The sequence below is a fragment of the Manduca sexta genome, chromosome 18 (genome assembly GCF_014839805.1).
Source record: "Manduca sexta isolate Smith_Timp_Sample1 chromosome 18, JHU_Msex_v1.0, whole genome shotgun sequence".
Classification (NCBI taxonomy): Eukaryota; Metazoa; Arthropoda; class Insecta; order Lepidoptera; family Sphingidae; genus Manduca; species Manduca sexta.
In genome coordinates this window covers 2,782,495-2,801,422 of record NC_051132.1, presented here as the reverse complement: position 1 = coordinate 2,801,422, position 18,928 = coordinate 2,782,495, and the positions used below count along the sequence as shown (strand labels likewise).

The window sequence follows — 18,928 nt, the reverse complement described above, 5'->3', positions numbered from 1 at the left end:
TCGTAATGTTTTCAGTATTCTTTGTGAATTTATCGTTCGCTTTAACGGTGAAGGAAAACATCGTGAGGAAACCTGCACATCTGCGAAGTTCTCTATAGGAATTTCGAAGGTGTGTGAAGTCTACTGATCCGCACTAGGCCAGCGTGGTGGACTAAGGCCTGATCCTCTCAGTAGTAGAGGAGGCCCGTGCTCAGCAGTGGGACAGTATATAATACAGGGCTGATATTATTATTAATGTTTTCAGATAATAAAATTTTTGACTTGTAGTGAAAGGTCTATATAACCCGATCCCTGCCGGTTTCCATTTTATATAGAATTTATGACAAATATAATTATCATTAGAACGATTTGTAGATCGCATTCATGCATATAGTACCTATATGTTGTGTCGGCTTTCCTTTCGGAAAAAATCACCTATCACCACTGCTTTGTACCTAAAATGATATATTTTGGCTTTGCATTAAACAATGGAATTTGGACAAAAAAAAGTATCTAATCCTTATTACTTTCCATTAGAAGACAACCTTGATTCTCCTAGTGTTGTAGATGGTCAAATGTAAAGATCACTATATGAGGTAGCCTCTACTATACTTTAAAGGTAATACTTAATACTTCACCGAAAGAATAAATTTTAAATAAATAATGTACCTACTTATAGGTTCGAATCACTTAAGAATGAATAAAAATAAGAATACATTTTCTAATTATAACATAAATAATATTTATCAAATGTTAAATCTATTTTATTAGATTACATTATTTAATAATATTTAACAGTATTCTTTATGTAATAAACTATAAAGTCACAATGTTATCAAGAATTTTGGTGTAAGTAATAAATAAAAAATAAATAATTGATTAAGTAAAACATAAAATAAAAATTAATAAGAAAATTCTTTGATATAAAGCTCTAATAGCAGATATTTTACGGTTGCAATTACTACGAAAGATCGTTTGCGTTTTTCACATTCCACTAATAAAACCGAAATGGCAATACAAGTAACGTATCCAAAATCTAATAACTATTCACCCGACGGCAAGTTTCAAGAATCCACCTCACCTTACTGCACCGATACTTACAAAGGCATTTTTCTATTCCTAAACCGCTCCAAAATTTCTAAAATGCTTTTATCATTCCCCACCTGCCACATAACATACAAGCTGTTACTACCAGCTATTTACGATTCAAAATAACAGCCCTATTGCATTAGTTAGGTTTTTTATTATTTTATTACTAAAACTACCTATGAATATATGTAGCTCTTTCGCAACAAGTGTGCCGTCGAGTGCCTTTATCTAGTTCTAATCGTTCTGATAACTTATTAACGACAGCTGAAGAAAATCGCCAACCCTGCACTATCCGACGTCACTTAAACCTCTCGTGTGTAAACGCGCGACTTTGAATCTTAATAACCTCCATATACTATGGAATATTGTTTGCAACAGTTGTGACAAATTTTTTATCGCAGATCCGGAGGCTCGAGTGTCCGCCGCGGCGACAGCGCCATCTCTACGGATTCCTACAAAATTTTTCACTGAACCATTTTCTTATAAGAACTCACGCACACTGACGCTGGCCTTGTGCAGTTATAGCGCACACAAGTTAGACTTGGAAATACACAATCGAACGAACCCACACGCCGAAGAAAAAAACGATAAAAAAGTGCACACAGATACATCTTTATTACACACACGTTAGACAGGGACGGGGCGCGTTCCATTTTTTGAATTTAAAAAAATTACACCGCTCTAAATTTGAATTTGGCGTGATGTAATGACGCGGGAATGTGATGGTGTTTGAATTAATACAAAGGGCGAAGATAAGAAGTAAAACTGAAATGCACAAGGTTCATACAAGCGCGCGCACTCACACAGCGCCGCGCCGTGTCGACTAGACTGCACTCTGTCAGCGTGTGGGTGTGCACCGCGACTGCGTCGTCTTGACACTTTAACATTACTTTCGATTCGCCGCCGGTCTTCCTCGTACGTTAACACGCTCGTATTTGCGAATAAGTCGCTTAAATAAGTTCTAAATAAGCTAAATATAATCACATGCGGATGATTGAGCCATCTGGATCAGTTTCAGCTCAATTGTTAATGTTTATAGTGGTCAAAAAAATATTGTCTCGCCTTCAATACCGAAAAACAATACAATGGATGTGGTAAATTCCAAATTAAATTAAATATAGAATGCAAAATATTTCCTCATACACATGAGTGTGATGGTGGCGGCGCGCGGCGAGTATCAAGAAGTGTGGCGTCGCGCTCGCGCTGGCAGTAAATACAAGGTAATGGCTAAGTACGCACGCGGTCTAGTACGGTGTGCGCCGTCAGTGCAGTCCCGCCTATGCACAATCGGTAGAGAGTCGCATTTCCGCTCCCGCCACACAACAGGACCACAACACGCGACATAACCGCTAAAAACCTCCCGAATATAAACAACAAGCGTGATTTAAACAAAACAAAAAATAACATATTTTGACCACAGACTATATTTTATAAAAAAAATAAAAAATATATTCATATCATTCGCGTAGTGGTTTCGACTTTTAATAAAAATTATAAATAAAATATTTTTGGGATTTAGTGAGTTTTTCGGTATTTCTCGTCGTTTATAAGTGCGGTCGAGTTCGCTGCGCGATGCAAGACACATATCACTTGGAAACTTAGGACCCGAACATACACTTTAGCGCTAGTTGATATATGATAAATATTTTTGTGTACAGTGACTGTCGTGATGTGTTGCGACGTATTGTCGTGTGCCAGTGTGTTCGCTGTGAAGTACGGCTGATGGTTCGCTAGGTACATGAGCTGACGCGTCCCTGTGCCGAACTGAGTTTTCTTTTTTTTTACAACATTACCACCGAAGTGTCAAACTGGACCGACGGAGAGGCGGCCACCCCTGACGCATGTGAGTTAAACACTTCTTATAAACAATAGCTTTTTTCAAAGTCAATAATGCGTGTCCTTAATCCTCGGTGCTAGTTGACTTGTCGGCGGCAGTGTGCGTGCGGTGCATATGCAAACTTACGCATTTGCGCGCTCGTGTGCGTCGGGTTCACGCACATTTTTTTGTGTGTTTTCTTACGTGCGGCCCCCCTCGCCCCCCGCCGCCCCGCCGCTGCTCCGTGTTGAGCCCCCTCCTCGCCCCACCTATACTCGTTATCGTTTATCTGTCCCACTCTTTTTCTATGACTACACCGTTTTACATTGCGCCCATGGTGACGTGTGCGTGAGTTGCGCGTGTGTGCGTTAATAAATTGCAACCTATATTTTGATCGAAGGCCAATGACGGCATAGAATAATGAGTTTTTATTTTTTATTTATGATATTTTTCAAAAAAATATTTATAAATTGTAGCGTTTATTTTTATGGCTTATACAAAATATAAAAAAAAAATAAAGCATTTTTTTAAACATTTAGTTCGAAATTAATCACATATTTATACACGAAGGCAATCTAAAAATATGTTTGATAAGTAATTAATTAACGAAAATTAGTTTATTGATAAAATTATGCATTTATAATGTGCGATGTAAAGTGCACGCGCCATCGTAGGCTAAAATAAAGCCGTCGGAACTTTTATCGTGCGTCCGAAATAACTAGATTTTTTCGAGTTTCTTTAATTAACAAATATTTAACGATTATGTTTTTACGTCATCATTTTGTTTAGAATACCGATAACTTTTGAATTTGGAAGCAAATCGAAATTAACAATAGCATTTTAATATTACTATTTTATTAAAAGCATTTTATTAAATTATTTATATTTGATTAAAATTAATCAAATTTAATGATTTTTAATTTAAAAGTTTATTGCTTTTTTCTTTGTTAAGACTCACTTCGAGCTTTTAATTCTTTGCCGGTTTTTAAAAAGCACGCATGCCCTTTAATTAAAAATATTATAAGTTTATATTTTTAATTTTAGGTGAAGCTTCATGATAAAAAAGATATTTAAATCTTAATGAAACAATATTATCATAAATTCGGCAGAACTCATTATTTAAGTAGGTATCAAAAAAAATGTGGAACGGAAAGACGATATTAAAAAAATATTTACGAACTGCAACAAGGTTATATCTGCATTCAGGAAATGCGATATGACTCCACGAACGTAAATGTTACATACAATTTAAATTTAACTTGAACTGTGACCTATATTGAAAAGGCTTATCGTTTTTTGGGGAAATTATATTTATTTAAGTCATTACAAACAGTTCGGCATTAATTATTGCAGTAATTTTGTAAATTTTAATCTCTTTAAAAGCAACAATAAACAATTGTCAGATTAACAATTTAAATGTCATGGGACTCGCATAAAAGAAAATATTTATATTTATTTCTTTCAAATCGTACCGGCAATTTATAAATCAAAAATAATAAAATTTCAAAAAAAGAACATATTGTCAACAATCAAGTTCGCGCCCTTGGTCGCAATTCCATTCGGGAGTGGTGCGCGGCGCGGTGCGGTGGTGCGCGGCGCGGCGCACTCGCGCGTCGGGTCCTTGCGCGCATGCGCTCGGCCAAGGCGAGCGTTTACACAACTCCAGCGGCGACTGTCAATGTTACTACACAACCTACAACCGCTTTAGTAGCTAGTAACTTAGCCCAACGGCCGCCATCTTGAGTTTAGAACTAGTCGTGTGAAGGCTGAACGCGCTTGATGTCTTAGTCTCCGACGCGTATGTCTGCGTACAGTTATTAATGGAAACGTACTCGACAAACGTTTTATGATCTTTACACTGTGTAGGGAATATTGAATCGTAATGATTATTTTATTAAACTGTAAGCTTTTGTTGTTCAACTAATGATACTAAATATGCCATGCCAGCATCATGACTTGTCAAAAAGTTTAGCAAATAGGTTTTATTTGTACCATTGCCAGTTAGAGGGGTAAACAGAGATTAACCTCTCGATGCATTTGGAGTGCAATTACCGGGCGTAGTGAGTGCGATGACAATGAGGCTGCTATCGGGCGTGTGAACGGACTGCCATCAGCTGGGGGGGAGTGGCGGCCAAGGCGAAAGTCGCAGATCCGGCCTGCGTCCCACTGCGGTGATAGTGGATTCAGGGGAGGTAGGGGATAGTTCGGATTTGACGTTTGAGTATTTTGGGACATACGGTAGATTTTAGATTAATTAGATTTTTTTATGTAAGTGACTGATGATTCTTGTAGTAGTTCCAATTTGAATTACCGTCTATGTTTTATAGGATCTTATCAGAATGTATTAGATGATGTCACACAATTGACACATAGTTAAAACTACTTTCAATTATAACAGAAAACGTAATGTTTTAAAACCATCTGTAAAAATACTGCCACGTATATCCTATCTTGCCTTGTTCCTGTTGAGTGGCGTGAAGATAATTTGGCCACATCCCGCCGCGGATCGAGTCCAATGTCAGTGACGCATCGTTATTTCTGTCACTCCTCACTCAACGTTGACACAGCTTGAGCATGACGCGCAACATGTATAGCACACTCTATGCATAATCATCACATCTAATATTCCTCTGATATTGTGAATATCTATACAAAGTCCTCAAAAGCCGTCTGTTTATATGTTATCGATTTTCTCAAAATCTACTGAACGGATTTTTATGAAATTTGGTTTGGAGATAGTTTAAGACCCTGGGAAGGTTATAGGCTACATTACATCCCGGAAAAATCTATAGCGGGACTTTTATCCCGGGAAACTCCTTCACGCGGGCGAAACCGCGAGTTAAATATAATTTACAGGTATTCAAGTTTCTCTTTTAGTCTCTCTCTCAAATGTTGCCGAGTCCTACAATGTTGCGCGGTAATGTTGTCTCCAAACATTTTAGCGCCGCGTGCTGAAACGCAAATGTTTTCTTGAATACGGAACTGAATTTTGAAAATCTTTGTGAGGGTTTTTGACACCATAAGTTATAACATGAGACAAAGTAGTTATGATAGAGTCAGTATTCCAAGCTCTATGCTAAGTAAATCAACATAAATCTATACATTATTATCTAAAAACGATTCATTGTTATTGGGATTTAGTCTGTGTCTATAAATGCAAGTTCTGCAAGCTTTAAAATTGCTGAAGTCAGCTTGCTGAGATTATTATTTCGGTAAAAATCGCTAGCGGACATTGTTTCTGCAAGTTTTCTTGGTAGCATAATCTGGCTTAGCAATCAATCACATTCAAGTTTCAATAATATCAGTTCTGTATTATATACTGTTTCACTGCTGGGCACGAGCCTCCTCTACTACTGAGAGTTTAGGCCTTAGTCCACCACGCTGGTCTAATGCGGATTGGTAGACGTCGCACGCCCTCAAAATTTCTATAAAGAATTTCTCAGGTATGCAGGTTTCCTCATGATGTTTTCCTTATTGTTTAAAGAAGCTACAATTCCCCAAGAATATACACATCATTTAAGAAAAGACAGAGGTCACAGTCTATTATAAAATAAATAAATATAGACCATATGTGATATGTAGTAGTTTTTATATGTTTTTTTGATTATAATATCGTTTTTTGCGACATATCATACTCATGTATTTATAGACTTAAATAAACGTAATAACAATAAAAATCCAAGTATTTAAAAAGTGGGTGGATGTTTATTGTCCAAGATTAAACAGCAATAATATTAAAAATAACTAACCATTAATATTTTATAACTATTTTTATTAGACTGCCTTCTGTATCTACAAATTAACTTTTATTAATATTTCGTAAACTCATTAAGTATATTTGAAAGACTTAGGTATCTCATAGAATGTATTTTATTTAATTATTGGATTTATATTTTTACCATTCTGTTCAAAATATCCTCGCGCTTGTATTTTAGGGCATAGATAGAGACGCACACCTCTCGTGATTAGTATAATTGGTAAAATTCGATTCTTTTACTTTTAGGGTTCAAATTACAAAGTTCTAAAACGTACTGAGTTTGGGTTAAATCAAGTTAAATTCTAGAGATCTAGGTTGCAAAGTTATAGGTCCCTGCGCGCGAATCAAACTTGCTCTCCAGTTTTACAACCCTTGTCGAGTTGTGGACAATATCTTTTTATAAATATTGGATCTGTTGATATGTTAAACTAATCTTTATATAGGACAATTATTTAATAATCTGATAGCTGATTTTAATAAAACAAAGCCTATATTGCTCCTAGGTACGTTTTATCCATCAGTAAAAACTACGAGAAAAACAGTACCTTCGAAGATATGCGGTACCAAATAGAAAGGTAGAAAATAAACCTCTGATTTGTGTTCTATTACTCTTCTTGAGTCACCCCCTTTTTTATAGTATTCTTCTTTTCATGTACAGTCAGCCATAAAAGTAGCTGAACAATTTAAAACTTTAAAACGCTTTTACACGTTAACCCTAATCTAAATATCCTTTTTTCTTTATTTAAAATAAAGTAATCCTTTTGAAATTTATTTTGATAAAGAAAAAACTATTGCAAGGATCACATAGTTTAAAAGCGATTTCAAATTTGGCATTAGTTCAACTACTTTTGTGGCTATTTGCACAAATATTTTCAAATCTTCATAAAATTCATTCGTCAAATAACATAATTGAATAAAAAAAAACGTGACAACTATTCATACAAATGACGGTCTTCATTTGTTTTTGTTGTAGATATGTTATTCTATAAATATATTTTATAGTGATATTGGGCTTCTTGCTCAGCATCAGCCTGGAGTCTGGAATTTGTGTCCGATAACACGATAGGTTCGCCCCCTATCATAGGACGGAAAAGACGGCAAAACCTACATGCACTAGTTACTCCTCTGCCTACCCCCTGGTAAATAAAAGGCGTGACTGTGCATACGTAATTGTAGTATAGAAAAAATCGCCATTATATAAATATGAATCAAAGCAACATGCTGATAGTTTTACTTATCACAAGTACACATTATATTTAAAATATTTATGTACTGTTTTAAAGCTTAAACACGCACGGATCGTTAATAGAATGCTTTTACGTCAATGAAACATTAAAAATACATTACCAATTTTATTATTGTCAAATAACCTTTTTACTATTGTCTTTGACGTAAGAGTTATTTAATAGACGAGTTATTTCTATATTTAAAATAAAATACTGATCATCGCAAATCATTGACCCAACCCACAGTCATCTATGTGGCATTGGTCCCAAATAAAATGTGGTTTTTAAAATAAATGCGTCTTTTATTATTTTTTTATCACTATTGCAAGAATTTTGTTACTTTAATATATTATAATCTCTGGTAAAATATATTATTTAACATAATAGCATATACTACAAAATAACTGGAAATAGATTTTCCAGTTATTTTGACGGATATTAGTAAAAAAACTATGATATATTTTTTTCCTTTCTCTTACACAACAACCTCTTAAGTAATAACTGATCAATGTTACTCTGAAACTATGAATGTTTCTTTCTTATCCCCAAAACCTTGATTCGTGACATTACGGTAATAATGAGGTACCGTTACTAAACGCTAAACTGAATTATTAATAATTGAGCTAAATTAATAATTAATTAAAACAATTGTAATTTTTCTCTTTTCTGTATATCATGTACTGTAGTTTATATCTTAAACTGATTTTGAAAAACACCAAAGTTTCTTGCCCGTTCTCTGTTGAGAACTGGTTTCCAAACTGGTAGAGTTAATATTGACGGAATCTAAATAATGCGTAACATTTAGAGTTTCAAATAAATTATTTAATATGATTAACACAATTAGTTACTAACGACTCGCCTGTGATGTTCAGTGTAGGCATGTTTACGAGCCAGTACCTAACTTTATGTATAATGAAATCGAGAGTAGTGCGCTCCGTTCCTCGCTGGGAAGGGACTATAGGATAATACTCAAGTCCAAGGAAATGTTTGAAACTGACGGGAAATGTTTGTAAGTACGATTGGGCACTAGTTTTCTATAATAATGCAGTTATGTTAGTTGTATTACAAAATAGAATTTTCGGATTAGAGTTAGAATTTATAATTCAATTGTGATACTAAAAAAATACACGTCGAATTAGTAACCTCTTCCTGTTTTTGAAGTCGATTAGCAATAAATGTATGCATATTTATGGGAATTGTTCGAAATTAAAATAGTTTTATGTGTTTTTTTTTAATATTTTTTCTGTCTAACGTCTTGTGTCCGTCGTTTCCAAACTTCGTCTGTCATTTATTTCTCTTTCATCTCGCTCACGCACTTTATATTCCATTCCATGAATTAAACTAACCTTCCTTTCCCACATTCGTATAAGTCGATAATGATTTTAATTTTAAGTACTCAAAAACCATTTTTTTTTTTACAGACCCACAAAAGATAGAAATCATATTCTGTAAACTGCCCCGTGTATTAAGTGTTTCCTTTTTTAAAATTATTTGATGTTAGAAATTAAACAATATTAATATAATAAATGGTGAATCAAAATATTAATCACAAGGAAAGAGGCATAAAACAATGATTTGACTTGTTTCTATTGACGTTTATTGGTAAACGACGTTGAAAAATGATTCATAGAAAAAAATACGATAGCTTACAAAATGTTAAAAAAAACCGTTATCGGGTAAATACCTGTTATGAATTGGAAATTTCCGTACAGAATATTATATCTGTGTACGAAAATAATGACGTAATTCTAATATGTTATTAACCAACAAAAAACACTATCCACAGTTCAAAACTAAATTCTAAAACATGTAATTAAAGTATATTTTTAAGTAACATCAACTTGTCTTAGAATAAGTTTATTCTAGGTCCCACCCACGCGTCAAACAGAAAACATTGTTATGTCCTATTTATATTATAAATTTAGAACACGAGACGTAAACCATACAAATAATTTGCAATCACTATGTTCTGTATTTAAAAGGGTAACATGACGTTCTACCTGGAGTGGACATCCTAAGATACATCGTATAATGTTAGACTAGCCAGTTCTTTCTATTTCTACCGCCAAGCAACAGTGTGTAGTCACTGTTGTGTTCCGGTTAAGAACATTTTAGCCAGTGTAACTACTGGACATAATAAGACTTAACAATACTTTGTAATTCAAGGTGTTCGATGGTTTTATATTGAGTATGGGCGGTCATATTGCTTCCCACCAGGCGAAAGGCAAGCTCGTCTGGTCAGTAAAAGCAATAAAAAAAACAAAAACTTGTAATTCCTGCAAGCTTTAATATTTGTAAGAGTCAGTTAGCCATTATTGTACACACGGTAAAAATTGCTTACGAATCTAGATAATCAAGAGTGAAGACGCAGTGCAATGTTTTTTAATACAAAGTGTGAAAAAATAGTCTTGTTCTCATCTCTTATTCTAATAAGAGAAAGCCAGGAGGAACATTTGTCCAGATTTTAATTCGATGACGTTACTAATACCATATTGCCGCGTGTGAATCATTATAAAGTAATCCAGTTAATCATAGTTTGTATAAATTTCGTCGGACAGTTCCAGCGACGCGCCAATGTCTGTTTGTCAACACGTTACAAAACAATATTACTAATAGATATTTTATGAGCTAACATTTACTGAGCTATTACGTTTCTTACACCCGGAAGTCCAAAAACCTCAGCCTTTTCGATATTTTTATGGTAAATGTTAGGAAGGGTTCCACAGTTTCTTGTACGTACATTTATAATTATTTTAAGGGCATCTGACTAGGGTCAAAATATAAAACAAAACTTTAATACAGTATTGGCTGACAATGCTAAGTTCGCATGCCATTAAATATAACTAATGAAAAGAAACAGTTCAGTATTCATGCGGGATTCGCTTCTGATCCTGTCATATAGGAAGGTGATAGGACATTATAAATATATTGAATAAATATTCAAATTATTTATTACAACCACTTTCAGCCTCCTTAAAGACCCATCTAGTCATCTTACTGCCTTCATCTAGTTGTATCATGTTGGAAAAACAATCAATTACTTATTTGTGAAGTTAGTGTGGGACATTCCTAAATGACAACTCCTATTGGCTGATACCACAGCAAGGACATACGTGGATAAGCATTATTTCCTAAATAATACATGGTTTCAATTTTACTCTTCAAACTTATATCCTACAAATAAGAATACAAACAAGGGCCTAAAGTTCCCATAATTCAAGAGTTAAACGGTTTTAAAATATACACACAAAAATAAAATATGAAGAGTCGTGGTCGTGATCTCAAGCAATAATTTCAAGTAGCAAAACTAAAATCAAAATGGCGGCCGCGGGCGTAGATCAGGTTATCTATGGCAACCGGGCGCTGCGAAATATATTCTGCAAAGTAAAAACTGACGCACCTCATCCGTCCGCGGGCGCACTTGCGAGATGCGGCAAAAACACTGGCCGCCGCCGCCATCTTATTTTGTCTATGATTAGTTTGTGCGGAACTTTTTTGAATTTCGAAGACAATTTTCGTAAAGGATTTTTTGATGGCATATTTTAATAGTTAATTTAATTGTGTAAGGTCAATTATATTTACTTCATTTACCGTGAAATAAATAATTTAAAACAGCTGTTAGTTACAGATGATACAATGTCATCATGTAAATTACGGTACCTACAAACACAATGTTTCTTTCAAAAATATATTTTTAGTTCAGCATACAAAAATGTAGAGCTACAAAAACTAAGACATACTTCTGTCAGTAAAAGCTAATAGAACCAAAGAAACACAAGAAAAGAAAATAATCCACGAGCATCCTCGAGGACAATACAACATTAAAACACGTAGTTTTACAAAACGAGATTATAATTTATTTAGTGGGCGACAGTCGATCTATTATAGAAATAAAATGTCGGACGGCCTGTTCTGAATAAACCATGGCCGGACCGTTTAAAATTTTAATAAATTCTCTATACATTAAAGTTAATCGTCGCGGGAGCGCACCGAAAGCTACCGAACCTTCTCGCACATCTCCGACAGGGTTGCCAGGGGAACTTTCCTAAATACTTCTCATTTTCGAGTAAAATTATTAGCTGTCAGTTCAATGAACTATGTAAAAATATTGCATGTTTAATTAAATAAAATGACGATTTTATGGTGCAAGTAACTGTTCATAAAAAATATTCAAGATTGTTTTGTATCATCAAAATCTTTAAATAAAAATTGTAAGAAATAACGATTAATAAATCGATGTTTCCATATCAGGTTCTCTTTCCATTTCCACCTAACTGGCCTGCTGGCGAATCGACAGCCCTGCCCGCAAGAATCCAGTTACGGACCAGTTTCAAACGTCATACGGCAGAGTTATGTTTTATATGAACGCACTTATTACGTATTATATACGTGTGTATTTAGTTTGTGCGCGGCTAAAAAACAAAATAAATGTCGGGTGAATGAACGCACGTTGGTCGCGGTTGAGGCAGGTTCTAGACGTGCCCGGGCAGTTTGACAGCTTTTGAGGAGCGTTCGCTTTTTGAATTGTGGGCGTACAACTTTTTTGCGCGTTCTTTTTTTAAATTGGCTCCGGTTGCCAGTTTTGGTTTCGCTGATTCGTAGTTTTTTAAATGCGCTCGCAACACTCGCGCTGTCAGATTTAATTTTTGTTTCACTCGTTTGATTCAGGCAATGATAACGTTTCCTTTATTCTTTATTTGAAATTCGTTGTTGCTTTCATCTGACATACTTTCTTTACTTTACAATCAGATTATTGAATTCATTTTAAACTTCATTATATCCAAGCAATTTTCTTTTTAATTAAGAGTTGATATGTTTTTAATACCGCGCAAGACATAAAACTAGATTATAACTATAATTAGAACAATTACTCTGTCAAATATGATAACACACGTCAACCCTTCCATTATAGTTTATTAAAACTGAAAATAAACGTTTACACTCCACCTGAACCTGTTTGTACATATCGGGTATCAGCCATCAAATAAATTGAACATTAAAAACAGTAATAAAAAGTCTTTAAAGTAGAAAAATATATAAATACTTATAAACACACATACCTATTCCCAAATTCATATTGCATTAGTAACTAGTGGTTTTTGGACCCACAACAAAACAAAACATCTACGTAATACAGAGCCATGGACCATCCTACAGGTCTGTAAATAAATTATTTTTTTATAATTTAGAAATGTATCAATATCTGTCGCTGGTGGAGCAACGACCGCAATAATTCATCAATAATCATTTTCAATAGTTGCACACTCGCTGCTGAGTCATAAAAAGTGTATTGAACTGATAAAACTAACAGCATGACCTTAAACGCACTGCAGCGACCAAAACACGTCGTTAATTTATTTATTGTAGTTCCGAATACACGGACGGCTTTTTACGCGCGCTTTTGAGCGGTTGATACGCTTAGTATGGTGGAATTTTTAATTCTTTAATTGTTATATTTCATAAACAACCAGGTCTAATATGTTGTATATTTTTGAGATGTTGATATTGTTGATCATATGAGTTCCTGAAAAATATGCTTTATTGACATCAGAAGAAGATATATCTACATTCTTAGATGTATTGTGAAAGAAAACCTTCGTAATACGTGGGCTTATGTCCATACCGGTTTGATTTTACGCAATAATAAGACCATTTACATCACACAGCCGAATACTTCCAGAACAAAACAGACATTTATAAAAGTGCATTTACTTTTTCAAAGCCTAATGAAGCTACCTACTTGATACTGCGAAGGTCATACGCGGTTAAATAAACGCCCGTGTGTCTAAAAAAGATGGAAAATAAATATGTTTGTTATATAAAAACGAGAAAACAATTTGTTGTTCCAACTGGTGTTATTTACCACGATTATTAAATACGAATAACAAGCCAATGCGATGCAAGTTTTTTTGATATCCATAAACGCAACAACCATATCTTTGATTTACTTATAACTGATAATTTTTTTGAGCTACTTACCGGTGGGAGAGGTCTCATATGTGAGAGTCCGCCTGGATAGATACTATCGCTATGTCTGTTTCTGCCGCCAAGCAGCAGTGTGAAGTCACTTGTGTTCCGGTTTGAAAGAAATTGTAGACTAACTACTGGACATAATAAGACGTAACATTTCATGTCTCAGGATGGCGAGCGCAGTGGAATACCAAACAATACTTTGTAATTCAAGGTGTTGGATGGTGTTTCTACTGTTTATGGGCGGTTGTATCGCTTACCATCAGGCGAACGGCAAGCTCGTCTCGTCATTCAAAATCTCAAAAGTTCTCGTCATGTTGGTTTCACCGGTCTTACTTCCCAATGTCGACACTCAAGAGCATCATCCGAGCGAGCATTGGACCAAGTCCCTAACCCCTGTATACCCTATACCAGCATACCAACCAAAACCACTGATGACTTTCTTCAACATATACGGGACTGCCCCAGAGTATCGAACATTGGGCCAGTACATTGCTCCTGGCGGCTAATAGAAATAGGCAGCTTAAGCTGAAGTCAAATACAACATATTTTATATAGGGATAGAAGTCCTATAATTGAAGAGGCACGTTACATTGTTAATTGTACAAATACTACGACATTGTATTAATTATAAGCCGTGTATCCTTCGTTGAAGGTCCTTAAATAAATAAAGTCTATAAACCTCATATTTCTAAGCTATAATTCATTAACCTGTCGATAATACGCAAATCGATATAATCACTAAAATATATAATTTCCAGAAGCACTGATACGTTACAGATTTTAGTACCATCACACCAATCCTTACTCCAAAACCCCCGCGGATTAAGATAAGAGGGACTTGAAATACTGACCGTTTGTTCTGGTTGTCTAGGATTAAATTTCAATAGCATTTGACCATCCAATTGTCCGAAACGTAACAATAGACAAAACATCGCTTTCGCGTCTCAGAAGTTTCCACGACTGCATCGATAGGTGGCGACGACCTCGGCAAAGGTTAGGGCTTACACAAAAATATAACATAAGATGCGCTTACAACTGTGGTAAAAAAGTAAGAAAACGGCGCCTTATTTGCGTAATCTAAAATATATAAAGACGCAATTTGTAAAGTTAAGTATGACTTGTTTACTCGCTTTTGCAATTGGTCCGTGGAAATATACAAAATCGTTTAAAACACTCGTAATTTGTAAACTAATTACACAAATGTGATATAAATAGTTTGTGATAAACAAAAATTACAAATAATTGGATCATACTGCGTAAATTCCATACGAATACCCACACAAATAGCTGGGCCTAATTAAAATTATTTGCGTAAAATTTCTTTTCAGTAAACTTAAAACAAGAAGGGGAAAGAAATAATAGTCCGCCGAAACACAAATAACTCAAGATATTTCGTAATATACTCCGATAGAACTTTCATAAAATGAAAACAATGTATTGTAATGAAATAATTCATAATTTACTTATTGTCTATATTTTAATACAAACAGGAGTCGTTACATAGATAATATACAAACATCTCGTGAAATATTGTTTATAACTTCTATCAATCCCCTTGAAACAAAATATACAAAGCCCCAACATCAAACAGATGTATAACTTATTTGACTACAAAATATACGCATTTACCATTAAAAAACTATCAACTGTAAACACGATAATAGATGTGCGAATGCGTTACGTCGACTTATGGTATGTAAGGCAATGGAGACGACAAAGGCCGTCCGAGGATCGATATCCGAGCACTGGACTCCAAGCGACCTATAAAACTGCTAAGACGATGCGCCCGACGTCGCGCCGATGTGCGAAACAAACGCACTAATGGATGAGTTAATCTATTGATATTATTTTTATGCTATGAGTGTATTATTTTATCTTTAGACGGGGCTAAATAGCCTGGATAAATTGGCATTAAGTGTAAGTATATTTGCAGATTGCAGGAATGATTTGACTCGGTGATATCCATAACATACATTAGTATAGTCCTGTAAACTTAACAGACGACATTTTTGTTTATCAATTATCGCTCGTATTGTGAAGGAATTGTAACATTTACATATCTGTGAAGTATCCATAGGAATTTGGAAGTCCGCCAACCCGCACTAGGTGTGGTGGACGAAGGCCTAAATTCTCAGTAGTAGAGGAGGTCCGTGCTCAGCAGTGGGGAATAATAAAACAGGGTAGGTTTAAAAAAATACAAGAACAATGTAGAGGCCTCCGAAACGCGTCGTGACGTCTTAATAAAGGCTTCTCGTCAAATCTTAAAAAATAAGAAAGTTGTAGTTTTGATATTTTAAAGCAAACAGAAACCATTAGGTACAAAGATCATTTCACATATAAGCAACTTTAAGATAAGTATATAATGGAACATTTTTCTTGGTAAATTTCATTTACGAGGTAAAGTTGGAACAGTTGGTTTATTTATATTTTTATCCTACACTGTTTATCCTATTTATGAAAACGTTCTAAAACTTAAGATGATCTTATACAAATCATTAAGTTCCCAAATATAAAATGAAATGGGTACGGCGGTGGGTAATACTGTAATGTATTCTGATACCAACATATTTCTCAGAAGTTCAATAGAATTTCAAAGTTCGATGAAATTAATAAAATTTGCATTTATTGTAAACAAAATTGTTTCATCACAATTTTTGATACTCAACAAAATTTTAATCTAAATTGTTATCAATACGGTTTAAATTTGAGATCAAAGAATTTCTTAAAATTCCCTAATTTGTTTACGTTCTCTTCATATATTCTAATGGAAAACATTTTACACGTGTACTTAAAAAGGTTATTGTATTTTCTAGAATTTTAAGTATAAATTGCGCAAACACTTGTAGATATTGTAAATAAATTATTTCAGTAAAATAACTTAAAAACATTCCTTGTTTATTTGTTATGAATTCCTATCTAATACGAATATTAGTTAACTTTTGTAGGACCCTGCAGTCGGGATTTACTTATAAATTAGTCCTTAACTTTTCAATAATCAGACAAAAGTCATTAGTAGGATAAAATACAACACAAATAAATTTTAAATGACAAATAAGTACCAAAATTGTTTAATCGTCTTACTTTTTAATTCAGTCAAATTATAATTTATCTAACAAAAACTTTGGACATTGAAAAGTTCTTTAAAAAAATATTGTTCTCCAACGAAAATCTTTACTTGGATTAATTTTGTCTGACCTGAAAAGTTAGCTAAACATAATTATTTCTCAACAAACCTCATTTACTGTAGATCAAATGAAGCTGACTTTCAACTACCGCATCCAAAAGCGCAAGCTTTATGATTGCCAGTTGTTATCTAGACGGTCAAAGATCCCGGCGGGCGCTCTCCCGGTCCCACCGCGTAACAGACAACGCTACTGACTTATTCTTTAATTATCTATATAACAAAGGAGTTTTGGCTGCTTTCGAATTTAAAAATTCTTATTAAATACGTAAAGGTTATGTTTGTTTTGATTTTGTAACTTTCATGCAAACCGATGAGTTGTTTTGAATTTGAGTATGTTGACTATGCTGCAGCTTAATGACCATCATCATTAGCCCTGTATTATCTACTGTCTCACTGTTGGGCAGGGGCCTCCTCTACTACTGAGAGGGATTAGGCCTTAGTCCGCCACGCTGGCCTAATTCGAATTGGTAGACTTCACACACCCTCAAAATTCCTACTTACCCACTTAGCGACCAAATTATAATAAAATACTCTCTAATTACTCAGCGAAAACGTAGCGCTCTGATAAAATATTTTGAAACATCGGTTCCATAGTTCAAGTAAGATTATTAGAAACATACAAGACTTATAGTATTAGTGTATAGAAACTAGATTTATTTAGAAAGTGAAATTACATTAATGTTCTCTTGTGACCTGGTAGTAGTAACACAGGTTTTATTCGAAACCTTGTCTTTCACAAGCCATAACTTTAACCAATTGTAGAAAATTAATGACCATACTCTCATAAATAATGTCTTAAAATTCATCATTACTGGACCCCCACTGCTGGACATAAACCTCCCTCTCAAACCCACCGTTAGATTTTCAATAAATATACATATTTTGTCAAAGTAGAGCCAGTATGGTGGACTAAGGTCTAAATTCTGATGTAGAGGTACGTGCCCAGTAATAATATCATATATAGAATATTATTATAATAAATATGTTACTTTATACTAATATAATAAAGGAAAGGTTTATTTGTAATAAATAAACTGAAACTATAAAACCAATTTTAATAATACTTTCAAAATAAAATCTATTTTATCCGAAAGTAACAGGTTACGCGATTTTTAGCATAAAACGAATACAGGCAAAGCGAGCAAAAACTACACAATAAATACACACATACACTGTAAGTATACCAGATAATTACATAACAGATCAACAGGTTACGTGTGACAAACAAACAAACAGTGCTAATAGTAACAAATTAGAGTTGGCGGCCGGCCAACAGATGCTGGAGAGTGAAATCCGCACGAGAGTGAAACCGCGTAGATAGCGCCCGAACTTCTGCAGTTTATCTAAATATCGCACCCTTGGAACTAAAGTGACCTAACTCAAAAATTATATTTTTCCTAATTTTGTTTAATAAACGACCTCCCAAGGCATGCTCTATAAACCTATGACAAGAAAAAGACAAAATTATAGAACAGAAACAGAGATTCTTTCTTTTGACGACGACTTTTGTCTTTTTGAGTTAGGTCACCTTAGTTCTAAGGGTGCGATGTATTTAAATTCATATTCTAAGTGTTAGATATAGAAATTGATTTTGAAACTTAATTTAGGGATTATTCAAAAAATTGTTGGTGGTAGGATATGTTTAAAATCCGCTCGGATAGCGGCCACCGTACACAGTGTTGTGAGTGTGTCGCGTTCAGGAATGAGCCTGCGTATATCCGGTTCCAACAGGCCGGCATAATGTGCCGATTGCGGAGGGGTAATCATCGCTCGTCAGTCGACATTATATTGCTAGACTCCACTGACCATCAGCTTCAGTAGGGTCACTTTGCAGTATACGTAAAAAACATTGTGGGGTTTGTTCAATGACCGTATGAAAAAAAATAGTTTGACGATTTTATTAT

The 18,928-nt window shown here is 34.5% G+C and overlaps 1 protein-coding gene across 5 annotated transcripts in view; it reads left to right on the top strand.

Annotated features, from left to right (window-relative positions):
* Window positions 1–18,928, top strand: part of LOC115453157 (mushroom body large-type Kenyon cell-specific protein 1) — a 214,493-nt gene that overhangs the window by 73,749 nt on the left and 121,816 nt on the right. The window contains exon 1 of one of the 5 annotated variants that reach the window (XM_037440237.1): window positions 363–2,911. The exons of the other annotated variants lie outside the window; for them this stretch is intronic. The gene's annotated coding sequence lies outside the window, so the exon portion shown is untranslated. Of the gene's footprint in view, window positions 1–362; window positions 2,912–18,928 lie in introns of those variants that run through there. 5 annotated transcript variants of the gene reach the window in all.